General features: G+C 46.7%; 1 long non-coding RNA gene across 1 annotated transcript; it reads left to right on the top strand.

Moving 5' to 3' along the window:
- Positions 1-1867: 1867 nt before the first annotated feature.
- LOC307056013 lies at positions 1868-7184 on the top strand. Its single transcript, XR_013810992.1, has 3 exons — positions 1868-3794; positions 4473-4566; positions 7149-7184. It is a non-coding gene; the product is annotated as an uncharacterized lncRNA (long non-coding RNA).
- The last annotated feature ends 2293 nt before the right edge of the window (positions 7185-9477 follow it).

Below are 9477 nucleotides of genomic sequence, written 5' to 3' on the forward strand. Positions count from 1 at the left end.
GCCGGGCGCCGCCGCCGCCGCCGCCGCGGCCCCTCGCGCGCCCGACCCACCCGCGGGCCTCGCCGACGCGGGCAAGCCGAGCAGACTCTCGGGGGCGTCCGAGCGGAGGCTCCCGGGCTCCTTCTCTTCCCGCCGCGGCCCGGGGGAAGGTGCTGGGCAGGCGAGCCGGAGACTGAGCGGCTGATGCTGCGGCTGCTGCGACGCCAAGGCGCTGTCTGCAGCCAGCGGGCGAGAGCTGGGGGGTAACCGGCGAGCGCAGAGCGCTGACAAAGCGGACGCTACCAAGCGCAACAGGGAGGGGGGATCCATGGGACGGGAGCCCGGCGCGACCAGGCAGGGACTCCTCGAACCGGAGTGACACTGATTTGGGAGGAAGCGGGTCTTAAGCTATTCATAGGATGGGGGCTGTGGGAGGTTCAAAGTAACAAGGATCCCTTGAGGCGGTTTTAAAGGAATGAGCCTCCCCTTCCGCTGGCTGCAGTGGAAACGCCCACAGGCTGGGAGACCCAAGACTGCTCCAGGGCTGTGGCCCTGGAGACACGTGGGTGTCCGAGTAGAAGACAGCATCCGTGCATGCGTGTGAGTGTACGTGTGAATCCGGTAAAGGGTGTCCGCCCCCGACGCCGTCGGCGGGACATGTTGCGTTACACGAAATTAAGCACGGTAAAGCCCCCACTGTGTGCGAGGGCGATGCTGAGGAAGACAACGTCCCTTTCCTCAAGAATGTTATCCTCAGGCAAAGGGGGGCGAAGGTGGCAAGAGAAATCAGACCATAAAGCTTTACAAGGTAGATTAAGATCAGTGCCACAAGTTTTCGCAAGTTTGGCGATAGAGGTCATAACAGGCCTGCGGTTTCTAGAAGGTTTATTAGAAGACTTGGCATTTGTGTTGGGCAAAGACTTGGAGGTCTCGGTTTTACACTTGTGGAATTTGGTGGGGGGAGAGAGTGATGGTGATTTACACGTGAAAAAGGGGAATAAAGAAAGCCCTGGGTGTATTTACAGGAACAACTCTTAGTTATGTAGGATGGAAGCTAAAGAGTAAGAAGACAGATGCTTGGATAGGTTATACTGCGGGTGGCAGACGTTATATTAGACGTAATTTGGTAGGAAACGGTGAGCTGTTTTGTGAGCTGCGCAAGGATATGATTTGGGGCTGTGGTTTCCTTGAGGTCATGTATCTCGGGCATGTGAAAAGGCAAGAGAGAGAAGTAGGCCAGCTGATAAAAAAAGTTATTCTAGACTTGCATCTAGTACTGGAAAAGAATGAATGGAAGAAATCTCTCAGCTAGATTTGGGCAGGAAATGATGACTAACCAGGAAGGGAAGTGGGGTGAGGGGGAGGGAGGCCCAAGACTGGATTCCTCTCTGAATGATTTATGACCTAGAAATGTTTTCTTGCCGGATTTCCCATGGTTCTGGTGATTCTCCTGTCTTGAGGAATTGGAAGCTTTTCGTTACCGAGGATATTCAATGTATGTTCAGGCCTGGGCTATATATCTGACAACCCGAAGGTGTGGTTGCCATCAGCTGGCACAGGTTGATCATAACTCCTGGGAGATATGCTTCTTGGCAAATCATTAACTCTTTTAGTCTCACTTTCCTTGTCTATAAAAACAGACAGAATCATACCTTAGTCACTAGGTGAAATAAAAAGTGCTGATAAAACTAGCCTATAAAAAGTGTTTTGCAAATATAGCAAAATGTTGAATTAGAATCTAGGGTCCATGGGAGTTCACTTACAATTCTTTTTCTTTCCATCCCATGTGTTTGGAAATATTCATAATAAAGTGTTGGAAGAAAAGTGCTTTGAGGGACTTGCCTGGTGGCGCAGTGGTTAAGAATCGGCCTGCCAATGTAGGGGACACAGGTTCGATCCCTGGTTGGGGAAGATCCCACATGCCGCTAGAGCAACTAAGCCCGTGTGCCACAACTAGTGAGCCTGTGCCCTAGAGTCTGCGTGCCGCAACTACTGAAGCCCGCGCGCCTAGAGCCCGTGCTCCACAACAAGAGAAGCCACCGCAATGAGAAGCCTGTGCACCAGAACAAAGACCCAATGCAGCCAAAAAAAAAAAAAAATGTGGTGAGATTATTAAAAAAAAAAAGTGCTTTGAAAAATCAAAAGTACTTTCAAATATAAACTGTCATTATTAAAAGGGACTCAGGGACTTCCCTGGCGGTCCAGTGGTTAAGACTCTGTGCTTCCACTGCAGGGGGCACAGGTTCGACCCCTGGTGGGGGAGCTAAGATCCCACATACAGTATGGTGTGGCAAATAAATAAATAAATAAATATTAAAGGGATTCAAAGAGCATGCTGTCCTAAAAGTGGGTCAGTAGTATCATTTTTGTTATATGTTAAATACTGTATGGGAATTCCCTGGCTGTCCAGTGGTTAAGACTCCGTGCTTCCATTGCAGGGGGCATGGGTTCAATCCCTGGTCAGGGAACTAAGATCCAGCGTGCTGCTCAGCGAGGCCAAAAAAACAAAAAAGAAAAAGAAGAAAAAGAAAAAAAAATACTGTATACTTTAATCAATCAGAAAAGTGTAAATTAAAACTTTATTCATGGGCTTCCCTGGTGGCGCAGTGGTTGAGGGTCCGCCTGCCGATGCAGGGGACACGGGTTCGTGCCCCGGTCTGGGAAGATCCCACATGCCGCGGAGCGGCTGGGCCCGTGAGCCATGGCCGCTGAGGCTGCGCATCCGAAGCCTGTGCTCCGCAACGGGAGAGGCCACAGGAGTGAGAGGCCCGAGTACCGCAAAAAAAAAAAAAAAAAAAAAAAAAAAAAACCACACAGGTGATTCTGATGCACATTCCTGTTGCTCCCTCAATACTACCTCCCAAACAAATAAATTGGGGGCAGTGATGCAAAAGAGATGGGTTTAAGAACTATGAAGGAGACAGAAACTACGGGGTTGAGTTAGAAATTAAATCCAGGGGGTGAGGGAGGAGAGGACAGAGTCTAGGGACGACCTGGGTGACTGGTAGATGATGATGCAAAATAAGGAAAACAGGTGGAGATGCCTCTCTTAAGGCGGACACTCCCTGAGAGTTAAGATGGGAACATATCATTGAGACGCGCCCATGGAACACCCAGGTGGAGTCACTTTGTAGGCAAATAAAACTAAGGACTGGGCGCTCATAGCAGAATCAGGGCCAGACATGTTTGAGGGTCCAGTAGTTGAAGCCATGGGTAATGAGATCACTCACAAAAAGTCTCTGAGTGAGAGAAGAAAAGTGTTAAAGGATGAAATTCCTGTGAAACACATAGCTTTAAGGATGGCTGGAAGGGGAAAAGACTTGAAACCTCATCAGAGAAGGAGAACAGGGGGAGACTGGTATCTTCGAAGTAAGGGAACCGAAAGTTTCTACAAGGGTAGAACAGTGACGAATGCTCCCAAGAGGTCAAGGCAGCGAGTGGATCCTTTGGATTTGACAACGGGAAGCCCACTCTTTTTTTTTTTTTTTTTTTTTTTTTTTTGTGATAACGCGGGCCTCTCACTGTTGTGGCCTCTCCCGTTGCGGAGCACAGGCTCCGGACGCGCAGGCTCAGCGGCCATGGCTCACGGGCCCAGCCGCTCCGCAGCATGTGGGATCCTCCCGGACCAGGGCACGAACCCGTGTCCTCTGCATCGGCAGGCGGACTCTCAACCACTGAGCCACCAGGGAAGCCCGGGAAGGGCACTCTTTACGTGAACAGTTGTAGGTCGGCCGTGGTGGTGGAAAGGAAGCGGCAGCCGTCAGCGAGGCTGGAAGGCAGGAGACCGATGAAAGGACAATGGCATAAAGAACCAGGTGAGTGTTTTTTCTCTGAAGACTGGAGCAGCCTCAAAATAGAAATAGAGGAGATGGAGCCAAGAAACATAGAAGTTGTGGTTTTTCTCCTGTTGAGACTTTCTGCTTAGCATTGCTGTTTGCCCAGCAGTTTCACTAGTTCCTTTGTTAACGTCTAACTACAGCTGTCTGAAGTGAAGCTATATACACGTGTACACATATATGTATACACACATACATAGATATACACATATATGAGCATGAGGGGAAGGGAAATCTCTCTCTCTTCCTCTTCTTGTAAGGCCACCTATCCTATTGGATTAGGGCCCTACCCTTATGACCTCATTTAACCTTAGTTACCTTCTTGAAAACCTTATCTCCAAATATAGTCATATTGGGGGTTAGGATTCAAAATAGGAGTTGGGTGAGGCGACACATTTCAGTCCATAGCACTGTCAAAGACCGGAAGTACATCAGTCAATGAATAGTCAAAACAAAACAGAGTAATGAGGTCTCTAGTTCTATCACTATAAATGATTCTTCACTTCTAACTGAAGTGATATCATCTTTAACATATTTAAAAATGCAGAAAAATCCCAATTGCTTTGAGCGTATTTTTATATTTATTAAAGAAATTCATTCAAAAATGTATGTTAAATTCTGTTGGAGTTTTTTCACTTATTATATCCCTTTTCTCAGAAGGTAGCACTGTTCCAGGCGTCTTTTCAGAGGATCATCAGGTATCCTGAACCAGGAGAATGTGGCTCTCAGACCTCTCACTGGGACTGCAAAGGTATGATTGATCCATGCCCTCAGTGGCTTTGCTCTGACACCCAACACCGCTGTGGAGCTGGGGCCTTGCTTCTTATAAAGTGGGCCCAGCCCACTGCTGAGCATGCTGGGAACACTGAGGCAGGCGCGTTCCTGCGAGACAGGGAGTGAGAGGTGAATTTGGCTGGGGAATTCCCCATGGCCTTACCAAACTCTTATAATTGCACTGCCACCCATGGTCCTGTTACCCCAAAACTGGTTTCTCCTCTCGGTGGGTGTCGAGACAGTGGACACAACAAAGCCGCACATTGGGAGAAGGAAGCATTTATTATCATTTACAGCAAGTAAGGAGAACACCGGGGATCTTTCCCAAAGCAGCATCACCCTGAACAGCAAAACTGAGGAAGTGTTTTGTTTTTTTTTAATAAATTTATTTATTACTTATTTTTGGCTGCGTTGGGTCTTCCTTGTTGTGTGCGGGCTTTCTCTAGTTGCGGCGAGCGAGGGCTACTCTTCGTTGCAGTGCACGGGTTTCTCATCGCGGTGGCTTCTCTTGTTGCGGAGCACGAGCTCCAGGCGCGTGGGCTTCAGTAGTTGTGGCACATGGGCTCAGTAGTTGTGGCTTGCAGGCTCTAGAGCACAGGCTCAGTAGTTGTGGCACATGGGCTTAGTTGGTCCGTGGCATGCGGGATCTTCCCCGACCAGGGCTTGAACCCGTGTCCCCTGCCTTGGCAGGCAGATTCTTAACCACTGTGCCACCAGAGAAGCCCAGAGATTCTATCCTGAGATTCCATCCTTAAATTTACCTCATTGTATACGGCAGGGCTGTTGGAACTATCATGTCTGCATTCTAGGCAGGAAGCAGAAGAAGGAAAACAAGGGACCGCATCAGCGATTTGTTCCCATTTCAAAGATATTTTCTAGAAGGAATTCCAACAATTTCTGTATATATCTTAATGATTATCTGACCACAACCTCTCTGCAAGGGAGATTAGAAATGTGGTCTTCTAGTCGAGTATATGCTCTTCAAGATAGCAAGAGAACCTGAAATCATATTGGTAATTAGCAGTTTCTCAAACACATAAGAACTAAGGAATGCAACTTTTTTATCTGAAGTAGACATGCAATAAGTGATTCAAGCTTAAATTGTGTCATGATAAATAATACCAGAGAATGAGATGGGCATAGGGACATATTCACTTGACAGTTCTGTTGTAACCTGTGATTAAATCTTGCCATTGGGACTACATAATCATGATTCAAAAACAAACTTCTTCTTATTTCATTTGTTCTTGAAACAAATATTTTAATGTCTCCTATATGCCAGGCACTGTTTAGACGCTTGAGATATACCAGTAAACCAAGATTCCTGCCCTTGTGGAGCTTATATCCTAACAGGAGTATAGAGACAATGAGCAATACATAAATACTTCAGAGATGAAGATGTAACATAAATTCCAGGTCTTAAATCACACTTTGTAGCACACTGTCAAATGACCAAACTAAAACCCTTTACTTATACGTTTGAGATCCTTTATTCAAGGGAAAATAACCCATTGCTTGGGGGAGGACAGTGCTTCACAAGCAGTGGGGCCTTCTTCTGAAGGGATTTTGGGCAAGATTTGTACAGAGCTTTAGAAAGGGCAAGCAGAAACAGGGCATGATTGGCCTGGAGGTTGGGAATTTCCTTGTAAGGCTGGCAAGTCCTGTTTTCTCGGGTAAGGTTAGCTGGTTAAAGCTGATGTGGAGGACAGTGATTAGTGTTTGTTCGGTTTCCTTGACAGTGAGGCATTTGGGGTAAGTGCAGGCTGACTTAGGTTTAGATTTGTGACATGTGTAGGGTTACTGGGGTGCCTCCATTCTGTGGGTCCCAATATACAAATTAACTTTATCACTTCTCAGTATAAATAAACTGGTACAACTTTTGGGGAAAATGCTATGAAATGGTCCTGTCCTTTGTTTCATTAACTACTTCTTAGGAATCAGAATCTATCCAAGGAAATAATCCTAAATACCAAAATGCTTTCTGTCTAAAGATATTAATCCTTTTCCCCCATTAAGATAGGGGAAAACAGGAACCAGTCAGTGATAGGGTAATGGTTAAATACATCATGACACCTCCATGGGCATTAAATGACGTTTACAAAAAACTCTCTGGGGAACTCCCTGGCGGTCCAGTGGTTAGGACTCCACGCTGTCACTGCCGAGGGCCAGGTTCAATCCCTGGTCGGGGAACTAAGATCCCACCCGCTGCGTGGTACATCCAAAAACAAACAAACAAACAAACAAACAAATAAACAAACCACCTGATGACATGGAGATAGGCTTATAATATAGTGTTATGTGAAGAAAAAACTATGATGCACGATTATTGGAAGAAAACACTCCAAAATATTAATAGTGATTATCTTTGAAGGTTAGCTCCTTCACTGCCCCAACTATTTGGATACATTTTTCTAATTTTTTTGACTGGTTATCTATAAACTGGTTAAAAATTAGAAGTTAGCACAACCACTTGATTTACTTGATTCTAATGTGAGTTGTTTTTTTTTTTGCTGTACGCGGGCCTCTCTCTGTTGTGGCCTCTCCCGTTGTGGAGCACAGGCTCCGGACATGCAGGCTCAGCGGCCATGGCTCACGGGCCCAGCCGCTCCGTGGCATGTGGGATCTTCCCGGACCGGGGCATAAACCCGTGTCCCCTGCATCGACAGGTGGACTCTCAACCACTGCGCCACCAGGGAAGCCCTAATGTGAGTATTTTTTAAAAATATATTTATTTATTTATCTTTGGCTGCGTTGAGTCTTGGTTGCTGCATGCGGGCTTTCTCTAGTTGCGGCGAGCGGGGGCTACTCTTCGTTGCGGTGTGCGGGCTTCTCATTGCGGTGGCTTCTCTTGTTGCGGAGCACGGGCTCTAGGCGCACAGGCTTCAGTAGCTGTGGCACACGGGCTTCAGTAGTTGTGGCACGCAGGCTCAGTAGTTGTGGCTCGCGGGCTCTAGAGTGCAGGCTCAGTAGTTGTGGTGCACGGGCTTCAGTAGTTGTGGCACGCGGGCTCAGTAGTTGTGGCGCACGGGCTTAGTTGCTCCGCGGCATGTGGGATCTTCCGCGACCAGGGCTCGAACCCGTGTCCCCTGCATTAGCAGGAGGATTCTTAACCACTGAGCCACCAGGGAAGCCCTCAATGGTTTTGAATACATTTGCAGAATTGTGCAACCATCAGGACAGCCAATTTTAAAACATTTTGATAAACCTAAGAGGAAATGCCATAGATATTAGCAGTCACTCCTCATTTCTCTGCAAATCCTCCATCCCTGGGCAACCATGAGTCTACTTTCTGTTGTTGGGGGGAAGAAAATTTCCTCTGTAGTCTTAGGTTCTCCTGGCTGGTCTAAGAATTATATTGACATGGGACTGATTAACAGGAGAAAATCAAACCACACTTAATATTACATGGGAGAGACCCAGAAAAAAACAGTAACTTACCAAAAGGGCCAAAGACCTTATTCTAAATACCATCCTCAGCTAAAGAGGAACGATGATGTTAAGGGTAGGCAGAGTCAGTTGTGGGAGGTTACAAGGAAAAGCAGGGTTGATAAGAGTTTGTAGAGATTCGGTAATGCTCTTTCAGGTACGGGGAGGGAGACACCCTTACAAATGGAGATTTCCCTTACAAATGTAAGTGTTTCTTACAGAAAGCAACTTCCTACTTGGTTTGCAGAGCCCATCCCTTGCCTGCTTTTTCCCAGAAAACAACCAGTTTAGCACAATTAATAGGCCAAAAACATATTTTAGGGTGGGAAATTCTCCTCACCTACTCTGTCTCTATAGATTTACCTGTTACAGACATTTCCATAAGTAGAGTCATAATACGTGGTCTGTTTTCTTTTATATAAGTTTATTTTATTTGGCTGTGTTTGGTCTTCGTTGCTGCACGCGGGCTTTCTCTAGTTGCGGCGAGCAGGGGCTACTCTTGGTTGCAGTGCACGGTCTTCTCATTTCAGTGGCTTCTCTTGTTGTGGAGCACGGGCTCTAGGCACGTGGGCTTCAGTGGTTGTGGTACATGGGATCAGTAGTTGTGGCTCGCAGGCTCTAGAGCGCAGGCTCAGTATTGTTGACACGCGAGCTTCAGTAGTTGTGGCGCGTGGGCTCAGTAGTTGCAGCACACAGACTCTAGAGCGCAGGCTTAGTAGTTGTGGCTCACGGGCTTAGTTGCTCCGTGGCATGTGGGATCTTCCCAGACCAGGGTTTGAACCTGTGTCCCCTGCATTGGCAGGCAGATTCTTAACCACTGTCCCACCGGGGAAGCCCAATATGTGGTCTTCTGTGGCTGCTTTCTTTCACATAGTATAATGTTTCCAAAATTCATTGATGTTATAGCATGAATCAGTATTTCACTCCTTTTCATGACCAAATAATATTCTATTTTAGGGATGACCACAAGTTACTTATCCATTAATCGGTTGGTATATTCGAGTTGTTTTCACATTTTGGCTATTATGAATAATGCTGCTGTGAACATTTGTGTATAAGTTTTTGTGTGGACATATGATTTCATTTCTCTTGGGTATAAACTTAAGGCTGGAACTGCTGGGTCCTATGGTAACTTTTATGTTTAACCTTTTGAGGGACTGTCCGACTGTTTTCCAAAGCAACTGCACTATTTTATATTCCCACCTGCAATGTAGGAGTGTTCCCAGTTCTACCCATACTCACCAGCAGTTGTTAGTATCTGTTTGTTTATAGCCATCCTAGCTAGTAGGCGCAAAGCAGTATCTCATTGTGCTTTTTTTTTTTTTTTTTTTTTTTTAGCTGCATTGGGTCTTCATTGCTGTGCGTGGGCTTTCTCGTTGTGGTGCGCGGGCTTCTCATTGCGGTGGCTTCTCTTGTTGCAGAGCATGGGCTCTAGGCACGCAGGCTTCAGTACTTGTGGCTC

This window comes from Hyperoodon ampullatus, assembly GCF_949752795.1.
Source record: "Hyperoodon ampullatus genome assembly, chromosome: 1".
NCBI lineage: Eukaryota > Metazoa > Chordata > Mammalia > Artiodactyla > Ziphiidae > Hyperoodon > Hyperoodon ampullatus.